Below are 18,905 nucleotides of genomic sequence, written 5' to 3'. Positions count from 1 at the left end.
GACTAAAACTCATAAACCCACAAACCTGAGGTGAAGAACAACAGTGTTGTCATCTCATGTGCTTTACTGAAAGCTCAAGTCTTTCACAGAAGTGGGAGGAAAACAAGTTCATTTCAGATTCACCCACTCCCTCTACTTATCATCTTTCCTCATCCCTTTTCAGTGCAAGAGGATTTTATTTTATTTTTTAGTCTTTCCACAAAATATGATGACTTGTAATCCTGTTTTCATTCCAATTTAAATGTTCATTTATTAAAGCAAAAGTGGATTATTTACATATCATAAAGCCGGACGTAGTTGTCACAAAAAACTAAAATTACAAAGAAAATTAGAAAGTCAGAAAGAGGAATACATAGTTCTACTACCCAAAGACATAGTGAGATAATCATTTTATTTAGTTGTCTTCATTTTTTTAATAGCTGTGATAACAATGTAATGATGAATGGGTTTCACTCCACATATTCTGATTTATTGGTATGGGGTTGTGTTCTGAACTCAGCATTTTCAAAACTTCCTTATGTGATTATAACATGCAGCAGAGTTTGAGAGCCACTGCTCCAGTCACTTGCCATTGGCTTGTTCTTTGTGCTCTTACTATATTCTTGGTTGGGCCATGGAGAATGCTCATAGAACCCATTGGGAATCAGTTGTAATCATAATTGTGAATCAACATAAAAGGAAATCCTTTAATTACTAATTCATACTGAAGGGAAATCTGCAGTGGCCATACATGATGAAGGATAGAGGAGCTGTACTGGAAAAAATAAAAGTAGATCAGAATGAGAGAAAATTATGTGCAGAAATTATTAGATTTACCACAAACCCTTGGAGTTGCCTGAATTTTTGTGATTAGTGGGAACTAATTAGGAATGAGGAGGAAAAGGAGACAGCGATGGCAACACTCCAAGAGGAAGACCTCATAAGAGTTAAGATCGGAGGCACCAAAACCAAACCCAGTTCCCTAGAAGTGGTACAGACATGTTCCAGTGACTTGAAACCCTGTCTCCAGCAAGCAAATATGTCATGAACAGGGATATACTTACCAGGGGAACCTCACTGCTTCCCCAACCCCAAACTTTCCCAAGGCTGACATTGGAGACTCTAGTTTGCTTCCCATGTGGTAAGATTTATTGCAAGTAAAATCACTGTGGCAGTCCAGGTACCAGCCTTTTAGTGTTCATAGTCCAAGTTGTAAGGGTTCTGAAATTCAATGGCAACCTTTAGGCTGCACTGAAATTTGGGAAAGAGATTGAAAGAGTCTTGAGGCTTATTGTATGAGAAGTCTCAAAGAACCTCTTATGATTGGTTATACTCACGAAGAACTCCATAATTACAGCAACTTGTTCTCATCCTCAGATTCAGAGATCCTGGAGAGAAGAACTGAAATAGTCAAGGGCTTTCTCAATGCTTTTTCTTCTCAGGGGGTCATCCATCAGAAACAAACATGTTAGCCCTCATACTGACAGTGGAATAAATGTGTCAGGGGACTCTGAGTGGAGATTCTCATGTGCATATCACATTACACTTGTTGCAGATGCCTCTCAATATAATTTATTCTAAAATTATGGTAGTAGTCATGCTGCTAAGTACTGCTGTTGATTAATAAAGCAGCATATATATTACCACAAACATATTATTTCAGTATCTTGACAACTGTATTTCAATATTATTGGTATTCTTTGTAATCCTATGTGTTTTATGTATTTGCAAGCAAGATGCATTTTGTTTTATTTTGATCAGTGATGCTTGTCACTTTTGTTTTTTAGTTTAGAGGTAATGGAGGAATTGAGAGGAGAAAACTAATAGGAATTGAGAGGAGAAAACTAGTAGAAATTTTACATTGTTACAGTTTATACTCTTTTATTCTATACTTTATTTCCTTTGTTCCAGGGGTATTTTTTTTTTAATCTAATAGTGTTACTTACATATGTTAATTTGCTTTCTATAGGGACCCCCTTTGAATTACCTTTCCCAGTGAATAATTATTTACTTCCCAATGGGAGGCTAGGACGACTCCTGCTGGTTCTATTGCAGAATCAATGATAAGGTACATTAATGAATCTCAGGATTGCTCCCTGGAGACTGTTTTCCTTTCTGTGCTTTATCCTGTGATGTGACCTCTCCTTTTCACAGTATTGGGGATTGTGAGTCAGGTATGTTGTTTATTAGCTTTATCCTCTGTGTATCCAGATGTGACTTTTAAAAACATCCTGTGTTCGAAGTTCCAGAATCAATAGGGGCAGCCAAGAGATGGTTTATGTACCACCCTCCCCTAATCGATATCTTAGGAATAAATGTCAAGAATAGAAATGAAAATTATCTATTGCAGGAGACCTAATCATAAACATTCTCAGGGCTGTTTTTACTGGGAAATGTCCTGTGACACTGCTCTGAACTCTTTTTTTCAGGACACATGCCAGAATGGTATCTCAGAAGTTTGTTTTACCAGACATCACTGTAAAGGAAACTTACATTAGTATTAGTGAAAGTTAATGTTCAAAACAAAGAAATGTGTTTGTTTATGTGCATTTTAATATTTCTTTATATAATGAAGAAAATTGAATTTTCATCATATGCTTTTGCGAGTCCTATGTAATTCCCTCCCATTTGTCCTGTGTGACATGAGGTCAGCCCATTTCATATTCAATGCCTTTGATGAAATACCTGGCAACAAAAGAAAAGGTGTAGAGACAGAGTAGTAGGTAATGCTTTGTAGCTTTGTAGCTAAATAGTTCTTAGCTTTACCATTCCTTTAATCTTTTCTTGGGTCTAGGATCTGAGAGGAAGTTACAAAGGTATCCTCTCTGCTTTTGGCATTAAACTGTGATAAGAGAATTGAGGATGGTAGTATGGTCAAGGTGTGGAATTTCTTCTGGAGAATGCTTCCTTGCTTATTTTGGGAAATATTATACGTCTTCTGTGTATATTTTACACCTGCATTTATAGATATCATATGCTATTTTCATTGTAATGGTACATTAGATTTCTATATAATTAAATGTAAACAACCCTAATTTTGATGGAGAAGGATCATGGTGAGGGAACATTTTCCATAATCTCTTTTTTTAAATGAAAAGCACAAAACAGTTTTATTCACAAACATTTATTAAAATAATGTTTGCACAGGGTTCTGTTTGAGCAAATCAACTCCTCTTGCACTTTGACAGATAATAATGTTGTGAAGAAACATAAACACAATTGCATATGTCAGAGCATATCTCTGTGAAAGGCAATATGCTGTGTACTGCAAGATATTCATGGAAGTCTGCTTTCATGACCTTCAAATCTTATTATGGGGAGGAGATAAGCACATAAACAAAGCACAAAGCAGGGAGGTAAATGACATAAGAGAGATATGCTTCCTTGGGAGTTCCAAGGAAGATGAGCCTCAGATTCCAGCTTTACCTGCAGCAGCTTGTTTAGAAAGTTTGCAGTGTGGCCCCAGAATCTGTAACAGGCATTTCAGAGTATCTGATGCAGCTGGTTTCCAGACCTCACTTTGAGAAATACTGATCTAGCTATCTTTTCAACAGTACAGCTTTGTTTTCCTTTTGAGTAGCTTTTTATTATTCAGTTTATGAGCTCTATTTCATAAGCAAAATTTAATGTTATCCAGAATATAGCACTTATATACTATGAGAGAAAAAGTTTTTTTGCCACACCTTCTATTAAATTACTATTAGGTCTGAAACCTTTTTGGCCAGATGTATTTCAGATTTCAGAATTTTTCTTAGAAAGGCGCTAAACAATCCATCCCTAATAAAAATGTTAACTTACATTCTTTCATCAGCATCCTTGCTTATTTAGGGAAGCTCTCCATGATTCATAATCCCTCTCGAATCTTCCCAGTTTGACTCTACCTACAGCACTCAAAATCTTCCAGCACTGCTTCTGAGACCTTTTATTTCCTGAAATAATGTACAAATTTACATCTGGGTTATCAGATTTAATTTACATCATGCTTCAATTTTCATTAACATCAAACCTTAATATGCATGTTGTACTACTCGACCATAGTATCAACAGTTTTTTTAGATGTGATGATGTATTTTTACTCCCTATTTGTTCTTTTATTCCATATATTTATCTTCCTTGTTATACTTTGTTCTTTCTGGAACACATTCCTACTTAATTCTTTATAAAAGGCTTTATGGATGATAAACTAGATGGAAAACATTTCTTCTACCATCATCTTTAAATATTGATTTAGATTAATGAAGAACTCTAGGTCAAAATTTCCCACAGAAACTTAAAGATATTATTTCTGCACCTTCTTGCATCCCGTATTTCAGATGTATTACTCAGCAAAACTGTAGGCTGGTATTTAAAACTGTAAAAGTCTTTTGATTCCTGAGGCCTTGAGGACCTAATGCGTGAAACATTTAGAGTTTAAATTCTTAGTGCTTGGCATGGGTAGGTGGCACTAGAATGATAGTTCCAAATCTAGTTTCTTTTTATGTTATTTCGAAGAGGATGCAAGGAAAAGAAAATTACTGTGGAATTCAGCTTTGGATTTATGTATCTTGTCCTTAGGTCCTGGAATTCACTAGCCCACCTCCTTACCATCATGGTTTCTGTTAGCACATGGCCTCACGCTGGTTCTAACATGTTCATTTTATAAGCTTAAACCATCGATATGAGTCAAATTTGGGGGTTCAACTGTGTGGGGTGGGGTTGGGTTTGACATGGAGGGCGATTTTGTTCTAAACAAATGTTTAAAGAGAAATAGGAACTCTTATTAGTCAGATCAATATACAGAAAAAATTCAATGAGATTATTAAAAATCTAAGAGCTGAAAAGGAAATTTAAAAGCTCGTGCCTAAACACTGGACCTGCAGACTCTAGTTTGCTTCAAAACTCAAAAAGAAATGTGGTCATCTTATAAAACAGTTGTTGGTCTTACAGTCAGAACAAGAAGAACATAAAACACATCTATTTTATCTCTCCTTTATTTTATTTTATTTTTTTGTCTACCACCTATCCCAAGAAAACATTAAGTCTCTGCTATGTTCTCCGACTGCCAACAGCAATGTGGTCTGGATTATACCATATGCTGGAAGCTAGAGAAATAACTTTGCTTGGAAATAAACACTGTCAAGACTTGGTATTCACTTTTATTTTGTGGGTGTAGGCTGATCCATTGATGTTCTTATATGTTCTACTCACACTTATGAACTTGAGAAAACCAGAGTGGTGAGACAAGTGGGTTTGGATTAATCCAGTTTTAGAGGGGTTTGCAGGAGCTCCACCCATCCCAGTGGAAGATGTTCTAGGCCACAGCTGCGAAAAAAGGAATTGAGACTCCATGTAAGTGAAGCAACTCCAACTGAGAGTGAACAAAATAAGAAGCGAAGATGGTGAGAATAATGGATTATAATTTCTTTCAGATTTAAATTTCAGCAAAGGGAGGGGAATTTTGTTTTAAGACTTCAGTTTCTCTCTAGTGAATTCAATGGGACAAAATTCACATTTTTCAAATTTGGGATATTCTTTATTTTATTTAGACTTGTGGGATAAATTCTGGCAAGCCAGTCTGAACACCATGATTGCACATAGTGAATGTAAAATAGAATAGAAGGTGAATTTCTTACTTTAAGTAACCTGTGGCTTTTAAGTTAACTTAGTGTACTGTTGTGACTCATTTTTAGAGGGGTTTGGGTACAATAGCTAAACTAAACAGTTCTAGGAGGGTTCTAAGGAAAAGTGATGAAGCGATTAATGTTGGGGCAATTATTCCAAGGCTAAGGGAAGCTCCACTACTTTAAAATACTGTTTGGCTCTGATAGGGTAAGCACCTTATCCAGAGCTGCCTGGGACTTTCTTACTTTTAGTGTCCCAGGAACCAACCCTTCCCCTATCCCTGTGTATTGGTTTGGTTTTTCTAGAGAAATATGTATAAGTATTTTATAAAATAGGTATAGATATAGATAAAGAGACTTATTATGAGAGATTGGCTCACACGATTATGGAGGCTGAGAACTCCCACAATTTGCCCTCTACAAGATGGAGATCCGGGAAAGCTGAAGGCCTGAGAACGAGGGGAGCCAATGTAAATCTGTGTAAATTTCAGTCCCCATCTGAAGCCTGAGAACCAAGAACACCAGCGTCCACGCACAGGAGAAGACCAATGTCTCAGATCAAGCAAGAGAACAAATTCACCCTTTCTTACCTTTTTGTTCTAATCAGGCCCTTAACAGATTAGAAGATGCCCACTTGCATTGGTAAGGGCAATCTTTTTTACTCAGTCTACTCAAATGCTAATCTCTTCCAGAAGCACTTTCACAGGAATAATATTTTACTATCTATCTGGACATCCCTTAGCGCAGTCAAATTGACACACAAAATTAACCATCATACTTTACATCACTGGTCCTTAATTTCTGTTTGCCCTCCCAAAGGGATAAGAGGCAACCAGAAATGAGAATGAAAGTGAAGGGGACACCTCGGTTGTCTCAGCCCACCTGATACTGGTTCCCTGGGAAAGATGGAGTTGATAATCAGCATGGTAAGAGCTCTGGACAGTCACTGGGCATTTGGTATTTTTAACGTGTGTGAGTGTGTGTGTGTGTGAGTGTGAGAGTGTGTGTGTGTGTGTGTGTGTGTGTGTGTGTGTGTGTGTGATATGTCCATGTAGGGCCTACTCTCTTGCCTTCTTACCTCAGAAACAAAGCAGAGTCTGCTTCCCAGGACAGGCCAGCCATTCTCTTCCCCAGTGGTTCCGAGATAGGGGAATTCTTCCCCCCTCGTCTCCCCACCTCCCCCAGAAACATTTGTCAAAGTCTGGAAACATTTTTGGTTTCACACCTGAGAGGGTGTGTATGCTGTTGTCATCTAGTGGGTTCTGGTCAGAGGATATTGCTAATCATCTTATAAAGCACAGGTGCACACCCCTCTCCCCAACAAAGAATTATGTGGTCCAGAATTTCAATAGTGTCACAGTCGTAAGCATTGCTCTTCACTTTCTTTTGTTTCATGGGGTTACACATGTAAGTGGGCCAAAGTACAGGCCATCCTTTTCTCTGCAAGTATAGTTAAGTGTGTTGCTTACACGTGGGGGAACAAAAGGCCTTAGGTTTCTAGGTTTTAGGCATGTTTTTTAAGATAGATATTATGAGGGAGGCTTGCATTGTCTATCTTCTCTATTAATTTAAAAAGTAATAATGTTTCCCTTTCGTCTATTATTCTTCATAGTTGGCGCCCTCCTTTGGGAATTCCGTAGCAAAGAGTGGTAAATAACAAATCATGATTTGGACATTCTTTGTTTCTCGGCTGCAGTACCATCATAGTATCATGAATACTTTGCCCCTTTTCATCTTTTGTCCCCTACCAATGTATCTTCAACCTTTCCCTCTCTATAAACTCTTTTCTCTCAGTGGGAAAATATGCTCATATTTCCTCCTACAGTTTAACAAATAAATAAAAAATAATTTTAAAAAGCTCCTTCTCTTTCTCCCACACCCCTGTCCTCTATTTAATAGTGAAACTTTTTTGAAAGAGTTGAGAAATAGCAAATTTAACACAGCCAATGAGTGTTCGATTAAGCGAGGTAAGCCCATGCTCAGACCCAGACCAGATGCGTGCTCATAATCAAAGCATAATGGAAGTTATTGCTTTCATGCGGTCTACCCTTAGTAAACACTGTTACAGATAAGTGAAAGAAAAGAGAAAACAGTCGAATCTCTTCTCACAGTCTCTGCTGCAGTTGGGACACAAGAACATTAAAGAAAGTCAAGAAAATTTAAAAGTTCAGGACACTCTGAGTTGGGGACAGATTTACTCTTACCCATGGAAGCCAGATTCTCCTTTTTTGACTTCCTTGAAGCTAAAACACAGTATAACCTAAAACTCCCCAGCCAGGTGCCCCTGTGTCAGAATTTGATTGTGTTACTAGTGATACAAAAACTCAGGGACTGTGCATAATTGTGAAGACATGGCATCCTGGATTGCTCTCTCATTTCTAGAGGCAGTAGTAATATTATCTGTAGCCAGGTTCAAGGTCCAGAAGGGGTGGTGAGAGTATTACAAGAGAGTTTTCTTGTCTAGCAGTAGAATACTTTGTGTGACCAGATTTATAGATTTTTGGATACTGTTCCTTGCTATGTAACCTCTAGGCTTGGTTATTCATCTTTTCTGAATATAAAGTGAGCTATCCAATATCTTAATTCATTCTTTTCTGACTAAATTACCTAGAACTTATTTTTGTTGTTTGTCATCAAGGACCCTTGATTGGTACCTAACTGAGATTCCTTGGCAAAATGGCAACCAAATATGGTATAAATATGACACAGTCAGGCCCCGCCACAGGAAAAAAAAAAGCAGTTAAATGAATTGTTTAATAACACTATATTTTATTTATTAGATTCTCTGCTCTGTTTCTCTTCTTCCTGTATTCATGGTAGTTGCATCTGTTATAAATGGTGCTAGTAGAGTTTTTTTTTTTTCTCCTGAGTGTTGCAATCAAATCCCTTCTCTCCCCTTAAGGAAACTAGAATAGGGGAGAACTGATAAGAAATGTGGATGTAGACTGTTCAGATTTTTGTAGTCTATGATAGAGGTCTGCAGACTTTTTCTGTAAATAGACAGATAGTAAATATTTTTGACTTTGCGGACCATAGGTTTTTGTCATAATGGCTCATCTCTGCCATTGTAGTATGAAAGCAGTCATAAACAACACATAAGAAAATGGATGCTACTGTGTTCCAATAAAACTTTATTTACAAAAACAGGTGGTAGGCTGGATTTTGGTTATAGTTTGCTCTGTCATACTAGGTTCTAGTTTTTTTTTTTCCTGTCCAATTTTCTTAATGTTTATTCATTCACTCATTCACTCATTCATTTATTCATTCTGTAATCAGTTACTGAATACTTATTTTGTTTCCATAGTTAAAAATTCCTATACCTCATATGCTAAGGCATCAATAAGGCAATATTCTTCTTACCAAATCCACCCACAGTCTATAATGAGATGACCAAACCCACCATAGTCTGGGGTGGATCTGATAAGAAGAATATTGCCTTATTGATGCCTTAGCATAACCCTTCAAACTTATCTCTTCAGTTCACACAGGCCCAAATTCCTACTGCCAGAACCTGCATTTCTTTGCCTAGGAATTTCTTTGGCCATGAGGTATATACACTTGCATTCCTCAAAGTTTCCCAATACACTCCTTCCCTTGAATCAAGGTGGGTTCTGTGACTGCCTTGACCATTAGAATCTAGCAGATGTTAGCCTGGGCCCAGATGTTAGTCTGAGCCCAGGCCTGAGGAGAGTGCCAGTTTGTACTTCCTATCCCTTGGAACATCTGCCCTTAGAATCTAGGTGCCATGCTATAAGAAAGCCCCAAGAACCTCATGGAAAAAACATTGTAGAAAGGACCCAGTACCAATTTGCTAGCCATGAGAGTGAACTGGAAAGAGGATCTTCTAGCTGTGGTCAAGACATCTCAACTGATACTGTGTGGAGCAGGGATAAACTATCCCCACTGAGCTTAGACCATATTGCTAGATTCACTAGCAAAATGCACGATGTTGTTTAAAGCCTTTAAATTTTGGGAGATTTTTAATGCAGTAATAGATACCCAGGACAGTAACCTTGGACTAAAAGTGGTTATTATTATAAGCCTTTAACAGATGAAGGATCTGAGGGTTGGAGAAATTAAACACACTTTACCCAACATTTCACAACTAGTAAATTACAGATTAGGATTTCAAACCCAGGCCTACCATATTCCAAAGCCCAGGTTATCTGCCTTTTAAATCTGCCTTATTGTTTCTCTAAACCAGAAACTGAACTGGAATGAAGTGAAAGAAAATGAGACAATAACAAGATCATCGGGGATTGCTAAACTAACACTGTCTGGTGCCACTTTTTGAGGAAACATTTCAAGATTACCATTCTTCCCATCACCATTCTCACTCTTGGGCCCTGCCTGTGTTTACTGTATATTATCATCATCATCATTATTATAGTTATTATTATTATTTTGCTGCTGTCCTAACACTTATCACATGCTATACTTGCCTGTCTTCTGCACTTAGGTTGCTCTAGATTCTCACTCTTGGGCCCTGCCTGTGTTTACTGTATATTATCATCATCATCATTATTATAGTTATTATTATTATTTTGCTGCTGTCCTAACACTTATCACATGCTATACTTGCCTGTCTTCTGCACTTAGGTTGCTCTAGATATCTTTAATCTATGTATCCCTGTGTCTGGCTTAGTGTTGGCCTCATAGCAAATATTTAATAAATGTTCTTTAGAGGCTGAATAAATTCTGGAATGTATCGTGCATGCACAAACAACCTTATCAGTCAGACTAGAGATACAACTATTAGATATGTGCTGTCTGTAACTTGGAAAGCAAGGCAAAGATATATAAATGAAGAGTTAATCAGTTCTCTTACTATATCCATCCCTATTCACATCTGCCTCCCCCGATTAATCCATGTTAATAACCTGGTTGCATCCCTCCATTCTTTTCTTCATGTTCATATAAATTTATATAAACACATGAACACATAACGTAGTTTTTTTGGGGGGGGCTTGTTTTTATTCAAATGTTGTATGTCTTTCCATTTCTCTGCAACTCATAAGCTAGTGCGTAGGTACAAAAAAGGCATAGATTCTTGAGTTAAACTGATTAGGCTTAAATCCTGGCTCATTGCTAACTATCTCTGGTATCTTTGGCAAGTTATTTAACCATCTTTGTGCTCAGTTGCCTTATCTACAAAATGAAGTAGAGGAAATAATAGTTCTCATCTTATAAGATTGTAAAGTGTACAACACGGAGCTGACATATATGTGGTAAGCATTCTAAAGATGTCAGCTCCTATATCTGCTGTCAATAGATATAGTCTAACTCATTTTAAATAGATACATAATATTCCATAAATGGAAGTACCAACATTCATTTGATCATTTCTAAAAATGACTATTGGTTGTTTCCAGTCTTGTTATCACTATAAACATTGCTACAATAAACATTTTTGGACTTAAATCTTAGAACTTTTGTTTCCATAGAATATATTACTCGATTTTGCTGTGTCAATTTAATTGAATAGATTTATAGCTGACATAGGAGAGGGCGTATCATTCTCCACAAAACTGGGTCTCAGAGATTAACTACTGCAATTCCAACCTGTTTAGAGATTAACTACTATGATCCCTCTGTCCCACAGACTGGGAAACCATTATGTATATCCAGAAATCACATGAGCTGTCATGAGTCATATGTCCACCTTACTCTTGGTTAGAAGTTCAGATGGGTTCTTTTGGTCTGGGGCACAAGATCCTAGTGGCTAAGAACTTTGCCTTTTCTAGATAAATTTATTTTAATAGCCATGCAGGTGAGTGTTGAAGAAATGTGCTGTAATTAAATGACACCGGAGTCATCACTGTCTTTAGCTTAGAAGAGCATCTGTATAAAATTAAAAACTCAGAAAGAAATAATAGGCCAATCCTCTACAAGGTGGATATACCATATTCTTTCATATCTAATGCCCTGTGTGACTCAATTCTTAACTGATCTTCCACTTAGGAATCTATTGGTCATTCAAACAATCCCGCATGAAAATGTCTGCTGCCCAGTACAATATCTGTGTCTAGCATTTCTTCAGAATAGGCTATTTCTTTTCTAAATTAGGTTCTTCTTGTTCCCTACTTTTTATTTCCCCTTTTCTTTGTACTTAGACCTCAGACTCTTGGAAAGGCTCACAGTACTACCCTTGAGATTTAGAAATAGATTACTTTTAAATTGCCATTTCCTTACAACAAAAGCAGCTTTGCTGATTTCTCGGGCACTAAGCACTTCCAAAGTTCCTAAAACAGGATATGTAATATTTCTTGACATGTTCCTGCTTATCACTGATCTTCCTTCCTAAATATTTTTAAAAAAATATTTATTGCTCCCCTTCTGTGGGAAAAAAAAGATCTGGCTTCCTTTTGCTACTTTCTAGTGGAAATGAATACCAATGTGCCTCCCAAAATAAACAGTCCTCAGGCATCCATGAACACCAAAAAAGCACTCAACCATACAGAGGTATTTGAATTTGTATTCAGCAGCCATATTTTTTGATCGGTATAAAAACAAATCAAGCCCTTAGTCTTTATGAGTTACTCCCAGCAGCCTTTTTGTCAATCCTAAACTGGAGAACATGTGGCAACAGATATAAACAGTATGAGGGAAAATAAGTGATTCTAACAAACTGGTTTACTTTAGTATTTTCTATGAGATGCTTCAACATCAGCAATATGGCTTTTGGAAGCTTTGCAGAGCCCTAAAATGGACTGGTATTATTGCAATTGTCTTCGAATAATTTTTTTTTGGTTCTTTGTTTATACCTCTGTTCTTGATCTCTTTTTTACTCTTACTCTGACTTCAGGCCCTGACCACATTCTACATACATATATATTTTTCTAACCACTTATTTTCACTTCTAGTTTCTAGCCTTGGAAGCAGAAGGGTGAGAAGTCGCGAGGCTGCCCAGGCTATTCCCCACAGCTGGAAAGGCACATCCTCAGAGGATTTTTTTCAGAGAGTTCTTTAGCTTGGGTCTCTTTTCAGGATGTCTTTGTCCCTGGCCAGTTGTCCAAATTGCAAATTAACTTAGAAGCCTTTTTGAAACACAGACAAATGGGCCGCTCAAAAGTTTTTTAATTTATTGTGAAAAGATAAACTCTTACTTATGTTAGATTATTCCTATCTAATTATTCTTGCTTTTCCAGGCCAAGTTGTACAAGTCTAAAAAGGATGCAGCATTTCACACTCAGGAGGAGTAAAATGTCCATATTAAAAGATACTGCCTTTCAAAAAGGGTTAAAAATACCCCATTAAAAGCAAAACAGAAAGACTAAAATAAAAGAAAGGCAAAGTTATGTTAGGTAAAGGCTAATAAAATTAAAGCATATGGCAATATTTAGTGAAACATACCAGAATCAAAAATAAAGAATTAAACTAAGAAGGTTTATTGAGAAAACGTAGAATCCTCCAAGAAGATCAAAGTTATAAATCAAGCCCCAGGTAACATAGAACCAAAATACATAAAGGAAATAACTGCTAGTAATACTAAAAGAAAATGAAAATACATGACAATAGTGACAAAATGTAATATGCTGTATCATAATTGATACATCAAATATAAAAATTTAAATAAGAATATAAAACTTTGCAAATTTGTATATTCAATTATTAAGAATAATTTAATAGATATATTGTTAAGCGTGTTTCCAATAAACAGAAAATCACATTTCTTTCCAATAGCCATGAAAAATATGTAGCACTGGACCAAACATTAGGCCACAAATAAAATCTCAGTAAATTCTAGAGAAATGTACTAGGTTGTATTCTTGGACAATAATCAAATAAAATCTAAAATATTAATATTTAGGTAGCTATATGTGTGTAAGTCACATATACAACTGAAATTAAGAATGTTCTCTAAGTGAATCTTGGACTAGAGATTTTAAAAGCTAAAATTACAAATTAATTGGAAATAAGTGATTATTAAAGGTCTATATACTGTCAATAGGATGTTACAGAAATACAGAGTTCAATGTGCAGAATATTTATTAGGGATCAGTGCCTGTGGAAGAGAGAAGATAGCAGAATTGGGCAGAGAGAAGCCCGTCAGCAGTGTCCTGTCTTGGACACCTATAGGGTTATATCCCACCACCATCAACTGCTGGATATGGGGCATCTTGGAAGGATATGCTGTTGCCTGGGGCAGGTCTCTGTAGCTGAGGGAACTGAGATCTGCGGCAGCAAGTCCTTCTTTGAAAGGGTATCTGGGCAGTGTATCTCCATACCCACCACAACCTGTTTTAAAAAAATAGTAACTTAGAATTATCTCTAGTAAAGTTAGGCATGGTGATTACTAACATAACTACCAGTCATCATAGCACATCATAGACAATGCAATAAAACAGGAAAAAACTGATAAGAGATGTACATATAAGAAAGACATACAAGTAAGAGACAACACTGTTATTTGCAGGCAATATGACTGCATAGAGAGAAAATGTAAGAAAATCAATAACAACCAAAAATGAATATTTGATCTGCAAGATATACAGAATACAAAATCAACAGACAAAACAGTAACTTTTCTAAACATCTACTCTTCCAATTATCATCTGAAAAAATAATCTGTAAGTAGATTAAAATATAAAAGTACAAAAAGCTATTTTTAAATAAACAATAAAAATAAGTGAAATATAAAAGTATATATAAAATATAAAAGTAAAAAATAAAGCTACACTAAGTGTTTATAAATAAAATGTTTTGGTAACATGGTAAATTGAACTTATAGACCCCCATTCCCTCAAGCACAAGCACATTGAACTGCTGGAAAAAATATGGTTAAAAAACATTAAGTACTTAACAGAGTTCAAAGAAAGGACATCCCCCAGAGGGGAGAACTCAGATGACACATCGTGTCTCAGGGCTGCAAGTTTGGAATTGAGCCCCCAAGAGCTTAGAGGAAACAGAGTGCAACGAGAATGGGAACCTCAAGGACAGCTCCCCTGTGAATAGTATTCTTTGGAGGTGTCCAGTAAGACAGCCTCATTGAGAATGATAAATCTTGGATAAAACCAGGTCCCTGGAAGGGCCTCCACTTTTGAAAAAACTGCTCACCAGTCCTGGGAAGTCAAAAAAGAGCTTGACTCTGTGAGCCTCAAGGTAGAAATTAAACATGCCTTCTATAAGACATCAAAGTTCCACATCTGGACTATGCATAGGGTGAAATAAAAATTCATATTACACATTTAGTGTGGCATTCGCCACAGTGAAATATTAATATAACAACAGGTCTCAGATTAGTGAAAGCTCTTGGGGACCCCAACTGAAGCAAACATTTAGACAAAGCAATATTGGAACCATAGACCACTTTTACAACCCTGTTTATAAAATTCCCATCAAGGGGAAATAAATCCCAAGTGAAGTTTTGCTCATCATAAGAGAATTATAAGCCACATGAGAAAATGATCAACTCTGAGACAGCCAGCAGATAATTAGGAGTATTATGAGCCTAAGAATGTAAGTAATAAAACAATCATCTGAAGAATTCTTTAAAATAAGGATGTATTTATTAATATTTACATAATTAGATTTTTCTAAAGGAATAGACACAGTGGCAGATGTTTTTGATTGTGTATCAAATAGCTATTCCCTCCAATTTCTTGCTTGTAACAGGATGCTACTTTTATTTAGATCATCAGCAGCCATTTGCTTCAGGGGAGGCTGGGTTGTTTCCAAGTCTTAGGAAGCAAGCTATAATTGGTCTAAGTCAGTCATGGCAGTTCTACCACCTTCTAAGTTAGGTAGGGCATGTGGCACAATTCGGATCAATAAGAGGCTTTTGACAAAATCTTCTTTGATCATATAAAGGGACATTTGAAGGAGTATCCTACTTTCTGCTACCGGACAACTAACTGCATGTGGACAAGATACTTATACAGCTCCTGCACCCATCTTGTGATCATAAGGGTGAAAGGCTGAGGACCAAAGCCAAAGACTCAAGATGGAAGGCCAAAAGGTAGAAAGACCTTGGTTCCTTGATATTATTGATCCACTGAAATCAGCTACTCTGGAGCTGCCCTATCTCTGAATTTTCTATTATGTGGGATAAACGGAAAAAAAAAAAAAGAAAGAAAGATAGCACAGGGATAGGTAGCCCAAACAGAGCACAGCAGTCTCAATGAGGTGAGAAGACAGGGATCAGAATTCAGAGAAACTGAAGTGGCTAAAATTTGCCTAGAAAGCTAATGTAGAGAAGGAAGTTGTGTACAAAAGAAGATCTAGATATCTGCATAACAAACTCCTTGAACATTGACCAGCTACTAAAATATTCACTCACTAGGTTAGACTTCACAAGGGCAGAAGGAACTACTATAATGGAAAGAACAACTTCCAGAATGCTTTGAAATGAGCACCTTCCAGGGATGGCACAGGAGTGGGAGACATTTGAGTACTGACCACCGTGAGTAGGGAGAATTTACTGAATATCCAGAGCATATAAGGGAGACTTGAGAAAGGCCATAATATAGGAATATGGCTAATCAAGTACTCGGCGTGGTGGCGGTAGAAAAAGCCACTTTAGAGCTTTCCAAACAAACCTTGTAAAGAAGACTTGGAAAGATTAAGCTAATCCTCGGGTAAATTACCTACCTTCCAGAACAAGCTCAATACTCTAATAAGATGACAACTGAATTCAGATACTTAAGAAAATAACAGCTAATATCCAGCATACAATAAAAACTTTTTAGATATGTGAAGAAGCAGGAACATTTAACCCATAATGAGGAAAAATATCAATTAATTAAAAACACCTTGAATTGACAGAGATAATGGAATGAGCAAAGATTTAAAACATGATCAAAGTTTAAAAATAAAGCATACCATAATCAAGGGATAAGTAGGGAATATCAGGAGAAATTAAACTGCTTTAAAAAAATTGGAAATTCTAGAACTGAGAACTATTATAAGAAATAAAAAATTTACTGGAATGACTAACCAACATATTAGATACTTCAAATGAAAAGATCATCGAAGTCGAAGACTTAGCAATAGACACTATCTAAGATAAAGCATAGAGAGAATAAAAAGCTAAAAAATAAATTAACAAAACCTCAGTGACCTGTGAGAAAATATCAAGCAGTCTAAGATATGTATACTTAAGAGTCCCAAAAGGAAGAGGATACAGAAAAAAAACTCTGAAGCAACAATAGTTGAATAATTTTTCAAGTTTTGTGACAAGGATAAACCTACATATCGAAAAAATTTAATGAACCTTAAGCAAAGTAAGCATAAAGAAAACCACATCAAAGCACGATAGTGAAATTGTGGAGGACCAATGATGAATTGAAAATCCTAAAAGTAAGTAGAGAAAATATCTTGTGTTTTTATTCTCTTAAAGTTGTCTTTAGTGAGCAGAAGTTCTTAAATTTAGTATGGCCCAATAATCAGTGTTTTCATTTATAAATTGTAATTTTTGCCCATCTCAAACTCATGAAGCTATATATTTTTAAACAAATAATATAGTTTTACTTTTGAGATCTAGATCTTCAATTCATTTAAAATTTATTTTTTACATGGTATAATATAGTAGCCAAGATTTATTTTTTTCTGTATAGATATTGACTCCTCACTATTTATTGAGAAGTCCACCTTTTGTTATAAATCATGTGATTGTATTTGTGTAAGTCTGTTTCTGGATTTTCTGTTCTGCTCTACTTTTTTTTTTTTTATGTGCCATCCTCTCTTTTGATTACTGTCATTTTATAATAAATCTTGATAGCTGACATAGCAGAGACAGTAGGAGACCATTAAGAAACTATTGCAGTAGGACTGGGAGAGTTGATGGGGAGACAGTATAGTGGATTCTGTGGTATCCCACCTAAATCCCCCTTTCAGGATGGAAAATTTTATTCCTCTAGATGTTAGGAATGCTGACCTGATGACTTTCAATTGACTCTCATCCAGAAAGTGGCCCTTTATCAAAGAGAGACTGCAATGCTCAGTGAAACACCACTCCCCAGGGGTAGCTTGCTTCCAATGACAATCAACCCTGAGGTCTAAAGTCTACTCCCCCTTTCATTGCAGCTCCAGAACTTCCGAGACCTTTGTTGCAATTCCATCTCAATTCAATTCTCTCTCTGCCCAGTTCTACTTCTTTTCTCATTGACAATTGTTTATCTCGAAAGAATGCCACAGGAACCTTTCTGCCTGCAAATCACCATCTCAGAATCAGTTCCCAAAGAACTTAACCTAAGCCATATGGGCCAGTATAGAAGAAATAGAGGTGTCGAAGAGTGGAAAAATTCAGATATGTATTTAAAGCAGTGCTGGTATGATTTTTCTGATGAATTCAATGTAGGATGTAAGAGGAGGAGAATAGATAAGATTGATTCCAAATATGAGGCTGAAAAATTAGCGAATGGAGGTGCATTTGCCAAGTGGAAGAATCGCTGGGGGAGGAGAATGAATGGAGTCTATTTAAGAATTAGGTATTAAATATTTTTATTTTGAGATACCTATTAGATATTCAAGAATAGTCTCAAAAATGTAGTTGGATAAATCTGAACATCAGGGAAGATCCTGGTATAGGCATTACAGCACTTAACATGCTGTAGAAATTTTTAGAAAAACCTTTTCATGGCAAATACCATATTAACAGGTTAAAGAAAGAAAAACCATATGACCATCTTAATAAGATAGAAAAAAAATTATTAATTTAAATTCAACGCCCATTTATGATTAAAAACTCTTCATATTTTCTTCCACTTAGTTAGACAAAAGGTGTGTACCAAAATATCACAGCAAACATTAATTTTAATAGAGAAAATTTAGATATGTCCTCTTTAAAATCAGACATAAGACAGGATGTCAGTTTTTCACCCCTCTATTTATCATTACATGAAAAGCGCCTGTGCAATAAGATAAATAATGTAAGAGGAATAAGAACTGAAAATAAATTAAGAAGGGGCTGGCGACATATAACACAAATTTTAAAGTAACAATCAATTTAAACAAGATAGGAAGTTATTTTTATGTCATGTAAAAAAATTTCAGATGGGCCATCCAGGGCTGGTGCAGTAGTTCTGAGAAGTCATCAACCACCAAGATACCCTCTGACTTTGTGTTTTGCCATCCTAAGTGCTTGATTTTCATTCTCAATATGCCTCATGTTCCAAGATGCCTTTTACAATTCCAATAGTAATGTTACATCCCAGCTAATAGGATATGGAAATGATAAAAAAGATATACCAAATTAGCTGTCCTTATTTGAAGGATCTGTCCCAGAAATCTCACCCATCAAGTTCTTCATATGGTCATGTAACCATAGCAAGGAGCAAGAGAGTTTTTTTATTTTAGTTGAAACTATTGTTTTCCTAAATAAAAGTT

The 18,905-nt window shown here is 36.2% G+C and overlaps 1 long non-coding RNA gene across 5 annotated transcripts in view; it reads left to right on the top strand.

Moving 5' to 3' along the window:
- The window catches only part of LOC120588447 (uncharacterized), a 106,877-nt gene that overhangs the window by 19,748 nt on the left and 68,224 nt on the right, over nucleotides 1-18,905 (top strand). Inside the window, exon 6 of one of the 5 annotated variants that reach the window (XR_005649264.1) lies at nucleotides 6,399-6,505. The exons of the other annotated variants lie outside the window; for them this stretch is intronic. This is a non-coding gene — a long non-coding RNA (uncharacterized LOC120588447). The remainder of the gene's footprint in view (nucleotides 1-6,398; nucleotides 6,506-18,905) is intronic. 5 annotated transcript variants of the gene reach the window in all.

This window comes from Pteropus medius, unplaced genomic scaffold (genome assembly GCF_902729225.1).
Source record: "Pteropus medius unplaced genomic scaffold, Ma_sr-lr_union100, whole genome shotgun sequence".
Classification (NCBI taxonomy): domain Eukaryota; kingdom Metazoa; phylum Chordata; class Mammalia; order Chiroptera; family Pteropodidae; genus Pteropus; species Pteropus medius.
This window is presented reverse-complemented; position numbering and strand designations above follow the sequence as displayed.